Here is a 20365-nt window from a genome sequence, read left to right as displayed (position 1 = left end):
AAAAAAAAAAATTCAGGCACTCCCGGAGACACTTTGTGAGCCCGAATTATTATTCAGGAGCTTCGAGTTAGTAAATAGTGCAATTCTCAGATAGACTGTAGGATTTCTGTATTTTTATTTAATTTTTACGAAAATGAAAATTTTCGAATTTGGAACATGTTAAGCCATCTCACTTAAACGGACTCTGATTTCCTTTAGTACTACTTTATGTAGTAACAGGAACCTCCTGAATAAGAATCCGGACTTGAAAAATGTTTCTGGATCCATCTGATTTTTTTTTTAAATTTTTAACAAACGAGACTTTCGAAAAACGACACTGTCCGATATATAAGTGTGCGGATTTCAAACGGGTGCAGAACTTGACCTAGAAATTAACCATTAGCACTGAAAAGCTTCAGTAAATCGAACAAAGAAAATCGGAATTCGATATCTCATTCCATTCCGGAGTTACCGGACGTCAAATTTGAAATTGGTTCTCCTAAACAAGAATTCGAGCTTTAGAAATGTCTCCGGAAATTTCTGAATTTTCTTTCGATAAATTGCAATGTCTGAAATATAATTATGTGGATTTCAAACGGATCTAAAATTCGACCTAAAAATTAACCAGCGATACTAAAAAATTTCAATAAATCGGACAATGAAAACCGGAATTCGAGATCTCATTCCATTCCAGAGTTACCGACGTCAAATTTGAAATTGTTTTTTTGAATAAGAGTGGTTATAGTTTAAATGTTCAAAAAAAATTCACGAAGTCCCGGAGACACTTTTTGAGCCATAGTTATTATTAAGGAGGTTCGAATTAGTAAATATAGCAATTTTTCGATATACTAGAGGATTTCTGCGCTTTTACTTCATTTTTAAGAAAGTGAAATTTTTCAAATTAAAAACATGTTAAGCCATCTCGCTTAAACACACTCTGATTTCTCTAAATACTGCTCCTGTCACTAATCAGAACCTCTTAAACAAGAATTCGATCTTTAAAAATGTCTCCAGAAATTTCTGAATTTTTTTGAATTTTTTAACTAACGACACTTTCGAAAAATCGCAATATCTGAAATATAATTATGTGGATTTCAAACGGATCTAGAATTCGACCTAAAAATTAACAGATGGAACTAAAAACTTCAATAAATCGAACAGTGAAAACCGGAATTCGATGTCTCATTCCATTCCAGAGTTACCGACGTCAAACTTGAAATTGCTTTTTTGAGTAGGAGTGGCTATAGTTTAAATGTTCAAAAAAAAATTCACGAAATCCCGGAGACACTTTTTGGGTCAGAATTATTATTAAGGATGTTCGAATTAGTAAATAGAGCAATTTTCCGATAGACTGGAGGATTTCTGCGCGTTTACTTCATTTTTAAGAAAGTGAAATTTTTCAAATTAAAAACATGTTAAGCCATCTCAATTAAACGGATCCTGATTTCCCTAAATATTGCTCCTGTCACTAATTAGAACCTCCTGAACAAGAATTCGAGCTTTAGAACTGTCTCCGGGAATTTCTGAATTTTTTTGAATTTTTTAGCTAACGACACTTTCGAAAAATCACAATGTCTGAAATATAATTATGTGGATTTCAAACGGATCTAGAATTAGACCTAAAAATAAACAACTGGAACTAGAAAACTTCAATAAATCGAACAATGGAAACCGCAACTCGATATCTCATTCCATTCCAGAGTTACCGGACGTCAAACTTGAAATTGCTTTTTTGAGTAGGAGTGGCTATAGTTTAAATGTTCAAAAAAAAATTCACGAAATCCCGGAGACACTTTTTCAGTCAGAATTATTATTAAGGAGGTTCGAATTAGTAAATAGAGCGATTTTTCGATAGACTGGAGGATTTTTGTGCGTTTACTCCATTTTTAAGAAAGTAAAAATTTTCAAATTAAAAGCATTTTAAGCCATCTCGCTTAAACAGACTCTGATTTCTCTAAATACTGCTCTTGTCACTAATTGGAACCTCCTGAACAAGAATTCAAGCTTTAGAAATGTCTCCGGAAATTTCTGAATTTTTATGAATTTTTTAACTAACGACACTTTCGAAAAATCACAATGTCTGAAATATAATTATGTGGATTTCAAACGGATCTAGAATTAGACCTAAAAATAAACAACTGGAACTAGAAAACTTCAATAAATCGAACAATGGAAACCGCAACTCGATATCTCATTCCATTCCAGAGTTACCGGACGTCAAACTTGAAATTGCTTTTTTGAGTAGGAGTGGCTATAGTTTAAATGTTCAAAAAAAAATTCACGAAATCCCGGAGACACTTTTTCAGTCAGAATTATTATTAAGGAGGTTCGAATTAGTAAATAGAGCGATTTTTCGATAGACTGGAGGATTTTTGTGCGTTTACTCCATTTTTAAGAAAGTAAAAATTTTCAAATTAAAAGCATTTTAAGCCATCTCGCTTAAACAGACTCTGATTTCTCTAAATACTGCTCTTGTCACTAATTGGAACCTCCTGAACAAGAATTCAAGCTTTAGAAATGTCTCCGGAAATTTCTGAATTTTTATGAATTTTTTAACTAACGACACTTTCGAAAAATCACAATGTCTGAAATATAATTATGTGGATTTCAAACGGATCTAGAATTAGACCTAAAAATAAACAACTGGAACTAGAAAACTTCAATAAATCGAACAATGGAAACCGCAACTCGATATCTCATTCCATTCCAGAGTTACCGGACGTCAAACTTGAAATTGCTTTTTTGAGTAGGAGTGGCTATAGTTTAAATGTTCAAAAAAAAATTCACGAAATCCCGGAGACACTTTTTCAGTCAGAATTATTATTAAGGAGGTTCGAATTAGTAAACAGAGCGATTTTTCGATAGACTGGAGGATTTTTGTGCGTTTACTCCATTTTTAAGGAAGTAAAAATTTTCAAATTAAAAGCATTTTAAGCCATCTCCCTTAAACAGACTCTGATTTCTCTAAATACTGCTCTTGTCACTAATTGGAACCTCCTGAACAAGAATTCAAGCTTTAGAAATGTCTCCGGAAATTTCTGAATTTTTATGAATTTTTTAACTAACGACACTTTCGAAAAATCACAATGTCTGAAATATAATTATGTGGATTTCAAACGGATCTAGAATTAGACCTAAAAATAAACAACTGGAACTAGAAAACTTCAATAAATCGAACAATGGAAACCGCAACTCGATATCTCATTCCATTCCAGAGTTACCGGACGTCAAACTTGAAATTGCTTTTTTGAGTAGGAGTGGCTATAGTTTAAATGTTCAAAAAAAAATTCACAAAATCCCGGAGACACTTTTTCAGTCAGAATTATTATTAAGGAGGTTCGAATTAGTAAATAGAGCGATTTTTCGATAGACTGGAGGATTTTTGTGCGTTTACTCCATTTTTAAGAAAGTAAAAATTTTCAAATTAAAAGCATTTTAAGCCATCTCGCTTAAACAGACTCTGATTTCTCTAAATACTGCTCTTGTCACTAATTGGAACCTCCTGAACAAGAATTCAAGCTTTAGAAATGTCTCCGGAAATTTCTGAATTTTTATGAATTTTTTAACTAACGACACTTTCGAAAAATCACAATATCTGAAATATAATTATGTGGATTTCAAACGGATCTAGAATTAGACCTAAAAATTAACAACTGGAACTAAAAAACTTCAATAAATCGAACAATGAAAACCGGAATTCGATATCTCATTCCATTCCAGAGTTACCGGACGTCAAACTTGAAATTGCTGTTTTGACTAGGAGTGGCTATAGTTTAAATATTCAAAAAAAAAAATCACGAAATCCCGGAGTCACTTTTTGAGTCAGAATTATTGTTAAAAAGGTTCGAATTAGTAAATAGAGCGATTTTCCGATAGACTGGAGGATTTCTGCCCGTTTACTTCATTTTTAAGAAAGTGAAATTTTTCAAATTAAAAACATGTTAGGCCATCTCGCTTAAACAGACTCTGATTTCCCTAAATACTGCTCTTGTCACTAATTAGAACCTCCTGAACAAGAATTCGAGCTTTAGAAATGTCTCCGGAAATTTCTGAATTTTTTTAAATTTTTTAACTAACGACGCTTTCGAAAAATCACAATGTCTGAAATATAATTTTGTGAATTTCAAACAGATCTAGAATTCGAGCTAAAAATTAACCAGGGCTAGTAAAAACTTCAATAAATCGGACAATGAAAACCGGAATTCGATATCTCATTCGATTCCACAGTTACCGGACGTCAAACTTGAAATTGCTTTTTTGAGTAGGAGTGGCTATAGTTTAAATGTTCAAAAAAAATTCACGAAATCCCGGAGACACTTTTTGAGTAAGACTTATTATTAAGGAGGTTCGAATTAGTAAATAGAGCGATTTTCCGATAGACTGCAGGATTTCTGTCCGTTTACTTCAGTTTTAAGAAAGTGAAATTTTTCAAATCAAAATCATGTTAAGCCATCTCGCTTAAACAGACTCTGGTTTCCCTAAATACTGCTCTTGTCACTAATTAGCATCTCCTGAACAAGAATTCAAGCTTTAAAAATGTCTCCGGGAACTTCTGAATTTTTTTGAATTTTTTAACTAACGACACTTTCGAAAAATCACAATGTCTGAAATATAATTATGTGGATTTCACACGGATCTAGAATTCGACCTAAAAATTAACCAGCGGTACTGAAAAACTTCAATAAATCCGAAAATGAAAGCCCGAATTCAATATCTCATTCCATTCCAGAGTTACCGTACGTCAAATTTGAAATTGCTTTTTTGAATAGGAGTGCCTATAGTTAAGATGTTCAAAAAACATTTGAGGACATCCCGTAGACAACTCTTGGGCTTGAGTTATTGAGGAGCTTCTATTTAGTAAATAGAGCAATTTTCCGAGAGACTGGAGTATCTCTGTGTTTTCATTTCATTTTTACGAAGATGAAAATTTTCGGATTCAGAACATGTTAAGCCATCTCGCTTAAACGGACTCTGATTTTTCTAAATACTGCCCTCTTCACTAATTCAAATCTCTTGAATAAGAATCCAAGCTTAAAAAATGTTTCTGGAGCCTTCTGAATTTTTTTTTAATTTTTTAACAAACAACACTTTCGAAAAATGGCACTGTCCAATATATAAGTATGTGGATTTCAAACGGGTGTAGAATTAGACTTGAAAATTAACTATCAGCAGTGAAAAACTTCAATAAATCGAACAATGAAAACCGGAATTCGATATCTTATCCCATGCCAGAGTTACCGGACGTCAAATTTAAAGTTGGATTTTTGAGTACGACTGTCCATAGTTTAAATGCTCAAAAAAAATTCAGGAAATCTTGGAGACACCTTTTGGACCCGAATTATTATTAAGGAGGTTCGAATTAGGAAATAGATTAATTTCCAGATAAACTGGAGAATTTCTATGCTTTTACTTCATTTTTAGGGAAGTGAAAATTATCGAATTTAGAACATGCAAAGCCATCTCGCTTAAACGGACTCTGGTTTTCCTAAATACTGCCCTCTTCACTAATTCGAACCTCTTGAACAAGAATCCAAGCTTAAAAAATGTTTCTGGAGCCTTCTGAATTTTTTTGAATTTTTTAACAAACGACATTTTCGAAAAATGACACTGTTCGATATATAAGTGTGTGGATTTCAAACGGGTGTAGGATTTCTGTATTTTTATTTAATTTTTACGAAAATGAAAATTTTCGAATTTTGAACATGCAAAGCCATCTCGCTTAAACGGACTCTGATTTCCCTTAGTACTCCTTTATGTACTAATGGGAACCTCCTGAACAAGAATCCGAACTTGAAAAATGTTTCTGGGACCTTCTGATTTTTTTTTTATTTTTTAACAAACCACACTTTCTAAAAACTACACTGTCCGACATATAAGTATGTGGATTTCAAACGAGTGTAGAACTTGACCTAAAAATGAACTATTGCCACTGAAAAACTTCAGTAAATCGAACAAAGAAAACCAGAATTCGATATCTCGTTCCATTCCGGAGTTACCGGACGTCAAATTTGAAATTACTTTTTTGAGTACGAGTGCCCATAGTTAAAATGTTCAAAAAAATCAGGAACTTGCGGAGACACATTTTGAGCTTGAATTATTATTAAAGAGATTCGAATTAGTAAACAGAGCAATCTTCAGATAGACTGGAGGATTTTTGTGTTTTTACCTCATATTTTTACAAAAGTGAAAATTTTCGAATTTAGAACATGTTAAGAAATCGCCCTTAAACGAACTTTGATGTCCCTAAATACTACTCTCCTCACTAATTCGAACCTTCTGAACAAGAATCCGAACCTTAAAAATCTTCTCGGGCCCTTCTGCATTTTTTTGAATTTTTTAACAAGCTTTTTCGAAAAATGTCCCTGTCCTAGATATTCATATGTAAACTTCGAAAGGGGGCAGAATTTCACCTGAAAATTAACTAGTAGGACTAGAAAACTTCAATAAATTGAACACTAAAAACCAGAATTCGATATCTCATCCCGTGCCAGAGTTACCGGACGCCAAATTTGAAATTACTTTTTTAAGGATGAATGCCTACAGTTTAGACGTTTAAAAAAAAAATTCGGGAAGTCCCGGAGACATATTTTAAGCCCGAATTATTACTAAGGAGCTTCGAATTAGTAACGAGAGCACATTTCAGATAAACTGGAGGATTTCTGTGTTTTTACTTAATTTTTACGAAAATGAAAATTTTCGAATTTAGAATATATTAAGCTATCTCGCTTAAATGGACTGTGATTTCCCTAAATACTGCCCTCTTCACTAATTCGAACCTTCTGAACAAGAATCCGAGCTTTAAAAATGTTTTCGGGACCTTCTGAATTTTTTTTAAATTTTTTAACGATCTGTTTTTCCGAAAAATTGCCGTGATCGATATATTCGTATGTGGATTTCGAACTAGTGAACAATTTTACCTGAAAATTAACCAGTAGCATTGAAAAGCTTCAATAAACCGGACAGTGAAAACCAGAATCAGATATCTCATCCCGTTCCAGAGTTACCGGACATTAAATTTGAAATTGGTTTTTTTGAGTACGAATGCCTACAGTCTAAATGTTCAAAAAAAAAAAAAAATTGAGGACATCCAGGTGACAACTCTAGAGCCCGACTTATTATTGAGGAGCTTCTATTTAGTATATAGAGCAATTTTCCGAGAGACTGGAGAATTTTTGTGTTTTTATTCCATTTTTAGGAAGGTGAAAATTTTGAAATTTAGAACTTGTTAAGCCATCTCGCTTCAACGGACTCTGATTTTTCTATATACTGCTCTCTTCACTAATTCAAATTTCCTGATCAAGAATTCGAGCTTTAATCGTATTTCCGGGACCTTCTAAATTTTTTTAAATTTTTGAACGAACGACAGTATCGAAAAATGACACTGTCCGATATATGGGTATGTGGATTTCAAACGGGTTTATAATTCGACCTGAAAATTAACCAGTAGGACGTAAAAACTCCGATAAATCGAACAATGGAAACCAGAATCCGATATATCTTCCCATTCTGGAGTTATCGGCCGTCAAAATTGAAATTTGTTATCGAATACGAGTGTCTAAAATTTAGATATTTATAAAACGCAGAAGGTCCCGGAGACACCTTTTAAGCCAGAATTATTATTCAGGAGGTTTGAATTAGAAATAAAGCAATTTTCAGACCGACCGGAGGATTTTTTCATTCATTTTTTAGATCATTGCTTAAACGGACTCTGATTTCTCCAAATACGGCTCTCTTCAATAATTCGAACCTCCTGAACAAAAATCCGAGCTTAAAAAATGTTTCCGGGACCTTCTCAATGTTTTTTAATTTTTTAACCATCGACACGTCCAAAAAACCACACCGTTCGACATATCCGTCTGTCGATTCCAGACAGGTCTGGAAGATCATTCAACATGACTAACAAACTTCAATAAATCGAACCTGAAAACTGAAATGCGCTACCTTGTCTCGTTCCGGAATTCCGGGCAGGTAAATTTGAAATTTGCTTTTTTGAGTGTAAGTGTCAATCGTTTAAAAATTGAAACAAAATTGTTCGGTTCCCGGAGTCTGCTTTTGAACCCGTATTCTCATTCAGAAGATTCGGATTAGCTAACAAAAAATTCGTTGACAAATTGTAGTTTCTATAATCGAGATAGTTGGTTTAAATCCGAAAAATTTCACGATACCAAAATTTTGTAAAAATAAAATGAAAACAATGACCAATGTTTTTCAGTTATTTTTCCGTACTCCACTTACTTCAAGATGACTGATAATAATTTAAACTTTATGTTTGTTGTTATTTTCCGTTTTTTTTCTACGATCACGTTTCCGTTTTCCCGTTTACTGGACATATTCAAAGGCCTTATTCACTCGACGGGCGATTTTTCTGCATACCGCAGTCGATTTAGCCCGAGCAACTCCCGGAAGTGGATACAAGTCCCCGGAGGCAATTAATAATCGCCTAAGGAAAGCCTAAATTTACTGTTAATCCTTTAACGCGGCCCAAGCCCGATAACAACACAGAAAAGATCTCGGATGATGCGAAAGCTCAGCAGCACAAAAGCACTCACAAATTCCGTACGAACAATGTTTACTGCATTCGTTCCCTGAAAGCCGATTACAGTCTGCAGGCCCCCGATGACCTGAAAAATGCAACAAGCAGCCGATTTCCGTCGCTCCGCGTTTCCCAATCATACCGGCGGCGTCGTCCAGAGCTTTTAATTTATTCCCCGACTGCTCGCCCAAAAAATGCATAATGTAAAGCGGGCTGGGCCGGGAAGTCGCAAGCCTCAAGGTTCAATAAAGCAATTCAGATTTTCGTAATTTCTCTAATTTGTATGTAAATTTCGTTCGTGACGATAATACACGTCATGGACGAACAAAGTTCCGTCAAGCCAGCAGACCGAAAGTTGTCCAATTAGAGTAAATTTTGTCGGGCGTGTGTGAGTCCGGGAATCGGTTTCGACTCCGGTAGATCACTATCTCGTGTCACGTATTTGCAGTTGTCTAGAACGGTTTGCTATTAATTGCCTTCCCGGATCCCTTGTACAGATACGGTCCCTTGGACGCTTCTTCGGACAACTTTTTGTATTTGTTTTCGGCTCGAGCTGGGCCGTGACGGGGTGTTGGTATTCGCGCCGGGCTTTTTCTGCCTTGCGAACTTCGAAATTGGTTCTGGAATGACGGAGGGGTGCGGATTTTCGCACTGCAAGGGAAAAATTGCCGGTTGAGTTGATAAAGGACGGAGTTGGGGGAGTTTAGTGGTGCATTTGGTGGAACTGCATGGCAATAAAACGGGGAAACTTCGTGGAAATGGGGCGGTGCAGGGAATCTGGGAAACTTCAGTCGAGGGAAGTCTGTGCTGTCTAAAATGTATAGCAAGTGTGCTTTTAATGCAACGTTCATTTCTAAGCAAAGGACAGCTTTGGGATGGACGAATATGTGCATACGAAAGACAGTATAGCAAACTTCTCGACAAGGCAAACTTTCTAGAAGGACGTGGTTACCTGTATGCTGTGTTCATACTTATATATGACGATAATAGGGAAATGTCGGTCCTTAAAATGTCCGTAAAAATTCAGAAGTTACCAGAGACATTTTCTAAGCCCCGATACTTGTTCAGGTGCTCAGGACTAGTGAAGCGAGGAATTTTTAGACAATTCAGAGTCTATTTAAGAGAGATACATGACGTTATCTACTTCAGAACATTTTCATAATGTAAAAAAGATGTGAAAAAAGAAATTCTCCGATCTGTTTGAAAATTGCTCCGTTTACTAATTCGAACCTCCTTAACAAGAATCCAATTTCAAAGAATGTCTTTGGTATCCCTAGAATTTTTTTTTTAATTTTATGTCCATCGACATCCATACTCTAAAAACTAATTTCATATCTGACATCTCATAACTCCAGACCAAGATGTGACAGAGGAGTCCAGTTTCCACTGTTCGATTTTTTGAAGTTTTTTGATGATGCTGAATAATTTTCAGGCCAAACTCACCAACCTCTTGGAATCGACTGATGGATCTATAGGATGGTGTCGTTTTTCAGAAATGTAGTTCATCAAAAAATTCAAAAAAATTTCAGAAGGTGCCAGAGACATCTTTCGAACCCAGATGCTTGTTCAGATGGTCGGAATTAGTAAAGCGAGGAATTTTTATACAATTAACAGTCTATTTAAGAGAGATAGCTTGACATGGTCTAGATCCGAAAATTTTCACGATGTCAAAAATTAAATAAAAAAAATTCTGCTATCGGCTGAAAATTGCTCTCTTTACTAATTCGAACCTTCTAAACGAGAATCCAGGTTCAAAAAATGTCTTCGGCTACTCTAGATTTTTTTTTTTTAATTTAGTGTCGATCGACATCCATACTCAAAAAACCAATTTCAAATTTAACGTCCAGTAGACTCCGAAACAGCATAAAATATCGGATCCCGGTTTTCACCGTTAGATTTATTGAAGTCTTCTGGTGATAGTAATTAATTTTCAAACCAAACTTAGTAACCGTTTGAAATCAACAGATCGATGTATCGGACGGTGATGTTTTTCGGAATTGTCGATCCATAAAAAATAAAAAAAAAAATCAAAAGATCTCAGTGACATCTTTTCAGTCCGGAATTAATACAGAAGGTCCAAATTAGCGAAACGACCGAATTTTAGACAAATCAGCGCCTGTTTAAACGAGATAGCTCGACTTGATACAAACTGAAAATTTTATCCATGTCAAAAATTAAGTAAAAAAAATCCAATTTGCCTGAAAATTATTCTTTTTACTAATTCGAAACTCCTAAACAAGATAACAAGTTCAACAAATGTCTGTGATATCTCCAGATTTTTTTTTAATTTATTAACAATCAATCGATATCTATACTCTAAAAATTGCTGTATTTCAATTAGCGATTTTAGTAAAAACGGTACAAATTTCCGAAACTGACTTCTGGATATCTTTAGATATACAGAGTTGAAAAACGGTCGAAAATGTCAAAAGTCCCAAAATCAGTTTTATCTTATCAAATACTAGCCCCGCCCACCCGCCCTCTATTTTCGTGGAAGGTACATTATTTGCCAAAATCAGTCTTATCTTAGCAAGTTCTAGCCCCGCCCACCCACCTTCTTATAAATTCTAACGACTAATTTTGTTTCTGTTCAGTATAAGATAATTCAATTCAATCAGTTCGGATAAAATTAATCATTGAAAAGGGGACAGGGTGGGTGGACGGGGCTAAGTATGTTCTTATGTCTTGTGGGAGTGGAAACTAATAATGAAATAATGGAACAAAAATTAATAATAATTTTAGTTTTATCTACAAAATCTTTATAGAGAGTTATTTTGAGAAAGCTCTAAAAATTGATGTATTTCAAATAGCGATTTTAGAAAAACAGTACAAATTTCCGAAACTGACTTCTGGATATCGAAATCTAGAAGAAAATGTCTTCGACTAATTTTTGGATACAGTAGAAAAATAGTCGAAAATGTTAAAAGTTTTATCTTATCAAATACTTGCCCCGCCCACCCACCCTCTATTTTCTTGGAAGATATGTTATTTGCCAAAATCAATCTTATCTTAGCAAGTACTAGCCCTGCCCACCCCCCTCTAATCATTCTAACGATTAATTTTATTTCTGTTCAATATAAAATCATTCATTTCATTCAGATCGGATAAAATGAGTCACTGAAAAGGAGACAGGGTGGGTGGGCGGGCCTAAATATGTTCTTCTGTTGAGTGAAAGTGGAAACTAATAATGTTACAATGAAACGAAAATTAATAATAATTTCCTTTTTTATCTACAAAATTTTTATAGAGAGCTATTTTGAGGAAACTCTAAAAATTACTGTATTTCAATTAGCGATTTTAGAAAAACGGTAGAAATTTCCAAAGAAACGAAGCTGAAAATCACTTCTGGACACCGAAATGCACAAAAAAGTCTTCAACTAAATTTTGGATATGGTTCAAAATGTCAAAAGTGATAAAATCAGTCTTATCTTATCAAATACGAGCCCCGCCCACCCACCCTCTATTTTCTTGGAAGATGTGTCATTTGCCAAATCATTCTTATCTTAACAAGTACTAGCCCCGCTCACCCCCCTCTTGTCATTCTAACGACTAATTTTATTTCTGTTCAGTATAAAATCATTCATTTCATTGAGATCGGATAAAATTAGTCACTGAAAAGAAGACAGGGTGGGTGGGCGGGCCTAAATATGTTCTTCTGTCGGGTAGGAGTGGAAACTAAAAATGGAACAATGGAACAAAAATTAATAATAATTTCCTTTTTACCTACAAAACTTTTATAGAGAGCTATTTTGAGGAAACTCTAAAAATTTCTGTAATTCAGTTAGCGATTTTAGAAAAACGGTAGAAATTTCCAAAGAAACGAAGCTGGAAAAGACTTCTAGATATCGAAATTTACAAAAAAGGTCTTCAACTAAATTTTGGATATGGTTGAAAATGTCAAAAGTGCTAAAATCAGTCTTAGCTTATCAAATACTAGCCCCGCCCACCCACCCTCTATTTTCTTGGAAGATATGTCATTTGCCAAATCATTCTTATCTTAACAAGTACTACCCCCGCCCACCCACCTCTTGTCATTTTAACGACCAATTTTATTTCTGTTCAGGATAAAATCATTCATTTCATTCAGATCAGATAAAATCAGTCACTGAAAAGGAGACAGGGTGGGTGGGCGGGCCTAACTATGTTCTTCTGTCGAGTGGAAGTGGAAACTAATAATGGAACAATGGAACAAAAATTAATAATAATTTCCTTTTTTATCTACAAAATTTTTATAGAGAGCTATTTTGAGGAAACTCTAAAAATTGCTGTATTTCAATTAGCGATTTTAGAAAAACGGTAGAAATTTCCAAAGAAACGAAGCTGAAAATGACTTCTGGATATCGAAATGTACAAAAAAAGTCTTCAACTAAATTTTGGATATGGTTGAAAATGTCAAAAGTGCTAAAATCAGCCTTATCTTATCAAATACTAGCCCCGCCCACCCACCAACCTCTATTTTCTTGGAAGATATGTCATTTGCCAAATCATTCTTATCTTAAGAAGTACTAGCCCCGCTCACCCCCCTCTCGTCATTCTAACGACTAATTTTATTTCTGTTCAGTATAAAATCATTCATTTCATTGAGATCGGATAAAATTAGTCACTGAAAAGGAGACAGGGTGGGCGGGCGGGCCTAAATACGTTCTTCTGTCGACTGGGAGTGGAAAATAATAATGGAACAATGGAACAAAAATTAATAATAATTTCCATTTTTATCTACAAAATTTTTAGAGAGCTATTTTGAGGTAACTCTAAAAATTGCTGTATTTCAATAAGCGATTTTAGAAAAACGGTAGAAATTTCCAAAGAAATGAAGCTGAAAATCACTTCTGGATATCGAAATGAACAAAAAAGTCTTCAACTAAATTTTGGATATGGTTCAAAATGTCAAAAGTGCTAAAATCAGTCAAATCTTAACAAATACTAGCCCCGCCCACCCACCCTCTATTTTCTTGGAAGATATGTCATTTGCCAAATCATTCTTATCTTAACAAGTACTAGCCCCACTCACCCCCCTTTTGTCATTATAACGACTAATTTTATTTCTGGTCAGTATAAAATCATTCATTTCATTCAGATCGGATAAAATTAGTCACTGAAAAGGAGACAGGGTGGGTGGGCGGGCCTAAATATGTTCTTCTGTCGGGTAGGAGTGGAAACTAAAAATGGAACAATGGATCAAAAATTAATAATAATTTCCTTTTTTATCTACAAAATTTTTATAGAGAGCTATTTTGAGGAAACTCTAAAAATTGCTGTATTTCAATTAGCGATTTTACAAAAACGGTAGAAATTTACAAAGACACGAAGCTGAAAATCACTTCTGGACATCGAAATGTACACGAAAGCTCTTCAACTAATTTTTGAATATGGTTCAAAATGTTAAAAGTGCCAAAATCAGTTTTATCTTATCAAATACTAGCCCCGCCCACCCACCCCCTATTTTCTTGGAAGGTATGTCATTTGCCAAAATCATTCTTATCTTAGGAAGAACAGGATGAGACAGCGGAGTCCGGTTTTCACCGTTCGGCTTTTAGTTCATCAAAAAATTAAAAAAATATTCAGAAGGTGCCAGAGACACCTTTTGAGCCTTAATGCTTATTCAGAAGGTCGAAATTAATAAAGCGAGGAATTTTTATACAATGCAGAGTCTATTTAAAAAAGAAGCTTGACATGGTCTAAATCCAAAAATGTTCACCATGTCAAAATTTAAATAAAAAATTCTCCAATCTGGCTCAAAATCGGTGTTTTTACTTAATCGAGTCTCCGAAACAGGAATCCAGGTTCAAAAAATGTCTTCGGTACCTGTAGATTTTTTTTTATTTAATGTCGATCGACATTCATACTCTAAAAACAAATTTCATAGTAGAAGTCTCATAACTCCGGAACAAGATATGACAGAGGAGTCCGGTTTCGACCGTTCGATTTTTTGAAGTTTTTTGATCATGATAATTAATTTTCAGGCCAGACTCAGCAACCCCTTGAAATCGACTAATGGATTTATAGGACGGTGTTGTTTTTCGGAAATGTAGATCATCAAAAAATTCAAAAAATATTCACAAGGTGCCAGAGACATCTTTTGAGCGCAGATGCTTATTCAGAAGCGAGGAATTTGTATGCAATTCAGGGTCTATTTAAGAGAGGTAGATAGCTTGGCATGGTCTAAATTCGACAATTTTCATGATGTCAAAAATAAATAAAAAAAATTGGTCTAAAGAGTTTAGACAGTACTTCCCTCGCTGTCGGAAACTTGACGACTGCATGGTTATTGTATTTTTTTCTCATTACATTTTTGTAGTGGGAATTTAAAAAAAATTGCGATGACGTCAACATTTTTGCAAGGACACGTATATCAGTTGGGATAGATGTAGTGTAATACTAAGAATAAAATTATTGTATTCCCAAATTTTCGGAAAAATGAATTGGGTCGTTTTGAATATTGATTTTTTATAATCAATAAAATAACGAAACAATTTACTCACGTATACGGCAACTGAAAATCGTTTCTGTATAAACATTCTTAATTTAAGATGACAAGCGTAACAGCATACGTGAGAGTCAAACAGAGAAACTGTAAACAAAACGACCATCGGTTTTATTGCTTCCACTTCCGCTTATTATATAAAACATTGGGTTTTATTTTAATTCTTGACGGTGAAATTCACAATTGGTTGATTATAAACATGTCTATTTCACATTCGCGGAACCAAGTGATCGCATAAAACAAATGCAGGTCTGTAATGTTAAAGTCGATGTAAATAAGCGCGCTACCCTTATGTTTCAACCGAGTTTTTCCTTTAACAAATTTTGTGTCTACCAAATTGGGTTGGTTGAGGTGTAATACTAATAATAAGTGTTGCCTTTAATTTAATCAATAAAATAAATTGACTTCATTAATTTTTTTGAACCACCTCTTAAGAAAATCTAAAAAATATGAATGGAATGATAAATCACAAGTACAAACTCATCATATTTTTTGCATTTTAGATAGGATTTATTCAGCAAAATTTAAGGGTGACGTCATCAATTTTTTTAGGAGGGATGAACAAATACATTTTGAACAAAAGTTTACCATGCTTATAATAACTTTAAAATATTCCCAAGATTTCAAAGCATTCGGTTTTGTAATTCCTAATTGAATCGATAAAATAAATTCACGCCTTCATTAATTTTTTTGAGTCACCCTGCATATGCAAATCCAAAAATACGAATGGAATGATAAATCACAAGTACAGACTCATCATATTTTGTACATTTTAGATACGATTTATTCGGCAAACTTTTGAGCTGACGTCATCAGTTTTTTGTAGAAGATAACCAAATATATTTAGACTAAAAATTTATTATGCTCTTTATAACCTTGAAACATCTGCAAGATCTCAAAGCATTCGGTTTTGTAGTTCCTGATTAAATCAATAAAATAAATTTACGCATTCATTAATTTTTTTGAGTCACCCTGTATATGCAAATCGAAAAAATTTGAATGGAATGATAAATCACAAGAAGAGACTCACCATATTTTGTACATTTTAGATAGGATTTATTCAGCAAAATTTTGTGGTGACGTCATAAATTTTTTAGGGGGGACGACCAAATACATTTTGATCAAAAATTTACTATGCTTATGATAATTTTAAAATATCCTCAAGATTTCGAAGCATTCGGTTTTGTAGTTCCTGAGTAAATCAGTAAAATAAATTTACGCTCTAATTTATTTTCTTGAATCACCCTGTATATGCAAATCCAAAAAATATGAATGGAGTGATAAATGACAAGTACAGACTCATCATATTTTGTACATTTTAGATATGATTTATTCGGCAAACTTTCGAGCTGACGTCATCAAGTTTTTGGAGGGGATAAGCAAATATATTTTGACTAAACATTTATTATGCTCTTTATGACCTTAAAACATCTGCAAGATTTTAAAGCATTCGGTTTTGTAGTTTCTGAGTAAATCAGTAAAATAAATTTACGCATTCATTAATTTTTTTGGGTCACCCTGTATATGCAAATCCAAAAAATATGAATGGAGTGATAGATCACAAGTACAGACTCATCATATTTTGTATATTTTAGATATGATTTATTCCACAAACTTTTGAGCTGACGTCATCAAGTTTTTGGAGGGGATAAGCAAATATTTTTTGACTAAAGATTTATGATGCTCTTTATAGCCTTAAAACATCTGCAACATTTCAAAGCATTCTGGTTAGCAGATTAAAAATAAATTTCAAAATGTTGTTTTATAATTTTGATTTTTTTTCCAAAAATCTGGACGTTTCGGGTGAAAAGTCGATTCAGAGTCGTAAACTACATGTGTAGGACTATGTTATTTTATACAATTGAAAACCCATTTACTATGTACAATTTTGAAGTGACGTCATCGCATTAGTGGTGGGGATGATTAGACAAATTTTGGTTAGCGTTTTACCATCTACATGATATTCTTAATATAAGTACAAAATTTCACAACAATCGGTCGAGTACTTTCGGAGATTATCTGTCTAATAAAAATCCGGGACAACAGACGGACAGACGGACAGACGGACAGACGGACGGACAGACGGACAGACGGACAGACAGACGGAAATGGGAGACCTATTTCTTCGTCTTCTAGGGGTCATGAAAGATCGAGAAAACGTAAAAGTAGACAGTCGGCCGACGGACTCGATTACAATACTTCCTTTGCTTACGCTCGGGAAGTAAAAATTTCCGATCTTGCTGAAAATCGCTCTTTTTATTAATTCGGACCATCTAAATAAAAATCCAGGTTCAAAAAATGTCTTCGGTATCTCTAGATTTTTTTTAATTTAATGTGTCATCGACATCCACACTCTAAAAACAAACTTCAAATTAAACGTCCAGTAACTCCGAAACAGCATAAAACATCGCAATCCGGTTTTCACCGTTAAATTTATTGAAGTGTTTTGGTGATAATAGTTCATTTTCAGACCAAACTTAGTACCCGTTTGAAATCGACAGATCGATGTATCGGATGGTGACGTTTTTCGGAATTGTCGATCCATAAAAAATAAAAAAAAAATCAAAAGATCCTAGTGACATCTTTTCAGTCCGGAATTAATGCAGGAGGCCCAAATTAGCGAAACGAGTGAATTTTAAACAAATCAAAGCCTGTTTAAGCACGATAGCTTGACTTGATAAAAACCGAAAATTTTTCTATGTCAAAAATTAAGTAAAAAAAATTTCAATTTGCCTGAAAATTGTTCTTTTTACTAATTCGAAACTCCTGAACAAGAATACAAGTTCAACAAATGTCTATGATATCTTTAGATTTCTTTTTTTAATTTATTAACCATCAATCGACATCCATACTCTAAAAATTGCTGTATTTCAATTAGCGATTTTAGAAAAATGGTAAAAATTTCCAAACAAACGAAGCCGAAAATGACTTTCATTTTCATTTTCCAAATAGATATGGAACGCCGATTGTGATGTTAAATCAGTGTTGGTAGGAATGATGAGATAAATAATGATGAGAGTTTTATCATCTACATAATGGTCCCAAAACACACTAGAATTTCATAACAATCACTCCAGTAGTTTATTTATGTGTCTAATAAAATCACCTACAGACGTCAGACGCAAAATAGACGTAAACAAGGACCTACTTTTGTATGTTCTAGGTGTTTTGAACATCAAGAAAACATGAAATTAGCCATCGTCCAGGTCGTCTAGACACCCTATACATAGTTTAAAATTTCGCCCTTCGGCCAATATCTCCCTAAAAACTAAACAACGCGGTCTACGCCAACCCTCTTCATCGCAACATTAGGTTACGACATCTCAATCCAAATTCCTCCCTCCCTGACGTTCCTTCAGGCGAAGCCAATAAATAAACCGTTCAAACACCTCCGAAAAAGCCCCCGACTGGCGGCGAGGTCAAAAGTGGGACTCCGCGAACTCATTACCGTGCAATTAAAGCGACTTATAACCCGACCTAAACCGAGCCAATTTGGAGTTTGCATAATTAATGTTGAAAATTCTGCGGCAAACAAACTCGGCTTGCAGGAGAGAAGATGTTGCGTCAGCAGGAGTTTGATACGCATGTAATTGGCCGTCAGGAGGCTCGATAAACAGCGACCTCTCTCTCGTTCCTCGTCGAACTAAACAGGCCCAAGAGAGCTCGGCAAATCTACCTGAATCCGCCGAAATACTCTCCAAACCGCCACTCCCACATCCGATTGTTCTCCGCTTCAGATTTAGCCGATGGGGTTTATTGTCTGCTCCTGCTTCGAGTATTCTGCTAGGGTCGGTCTAATGAACTGCGATGCGTGAGGACCTGAGACGTTTTGCGATACAAGGGGTACTCGAAGACTTCGAATTGACTTCTCTGCGGTGTATCAAACGCTTCTATTGAAACGCCGACTTTCGGACTGGTTTTAAGTACGAACTCGAAAGTGTTGTTCTTCGCACCGAATACTGAAGAAAATTGTTTTTTTCGACCGAATTCGTTAACTGGCAAAAACAGCGATTGGCCGAAAATGCCCCGGAAACCTCTCAAATCTCACGATCCGAGTTGTAAATAGGTACTATAACGAGCATAAATAATGCACGAGATGGAGTTATTTGCCGTCAACTTTTCAATTTCTCGTTCCACTTTGCCGGGAAAGGAACATGACATGTGTCATTCGTGACGTTTGTATTTCTGAGTGAATCGTCTGTGAGCTGGGTTTTATATCGTTAGATACACATCGGTTCGAGATGAAGGCATGTCAAAAGGACAATGTGAAAGTTCTTTGATGTGGAATTTATACGGATTAAAAGAATTTAATTCAAGCGAAATCTTCCTGCTGACATTCCTGCTGCGTATCTTATTGAAAATATCTCCGCCGAATCGCGACATGTTGCAGTTGTGCACTTGAAAATAAAAGCAGTTGAATGGGTTCTCTGGGATAGCGTCGGTGAAAATAAAGTCGGGGATCATAAAGAAAATGTTATGACGTTGTAGACGAAAATTAAAATATTCATTTTGTATTGCCCGACTTTGCGAGAAATGGGGTAAATGTTTTACTCGAGTGCTGCTTGAAGGCTGTAACAGTTCGCCAACTGCATCTCTCTTATTGATAATCTAAACTTTTGCAATCTCCGGTCTCCAGACAGCCCCCATAAAAACAAGACGTCAACAACGTAGCAAGGGAAAGACAGCCGAGGAAATACTAACCTGACTGCTCTCTTTTTCATTCTTTTCACGCTTTCTGATCGTACTTTTCCGGGAGAAGAAGCCGAGATGAAATTAAATAATGAATTCGCCGGGGACACAATTTTGAATTTTTTTAATTTGACGGCTGCTGTGAGGGTTTTGGACATATTTGATAACTGTTTGAATGAACCGTTAATTCGACACTTTAAGTTAAGTACTAACCAGTTTTTAAAATTTTGACAATATGGCGTTGTTGTTATTAGTTTTACATTGTACCTACTCAGGTCAACTTATTTCTCCCTACTAAAACATTTATTACGTCATCAGAAAAATGTATTGAGAAAAATTCACACAATCCACACCTAATTTAATTAACTTAAGGGGAGATCTTAACAAACAAAATGCCCAAAAATTAAGAATCTTAAGGGTCAGATAGGTAAGTTGTATTACTGAAACTGAGAAAATTTTTACAATTATCGGGGCTCCACTTGCTTAATTTTTGACAAAATTTTAAAAAATTTCTAAGACCACTGTTTTTTATACCATTTGAAAGTATTTTAGGAGATCCTAGTGATTTTTGTACAATATGTGAAAGAATTTTGGGACAATTTAGTGTTATCTTTAAAAATATAAAAGAAATTTCGTGATTTATTTTTGAAAGAATTTGAAGAAATCTCACGATCCCTGGT

This window comes from Zophobas morio, unplaced genomic scaffold (assembly GCF_036711695.1).
Source record: "Zophobas morio isolate AGI-343-1 ecotype UQ-CSIRO unplaced genomic scaffold, CSIRO_AGI_Zmor_V1 ptg000010l, whole genome shotgun sequence".
Classification (NCBI taxonomy): Eukaryota; Metazoa; Arthropoda; class Insecta; order Coleoptera; family Tenebrionidae; genus Zophobas; species Zophobas morio.
This window is presented reverse-complemented; position numbering follows the sequence as displayed.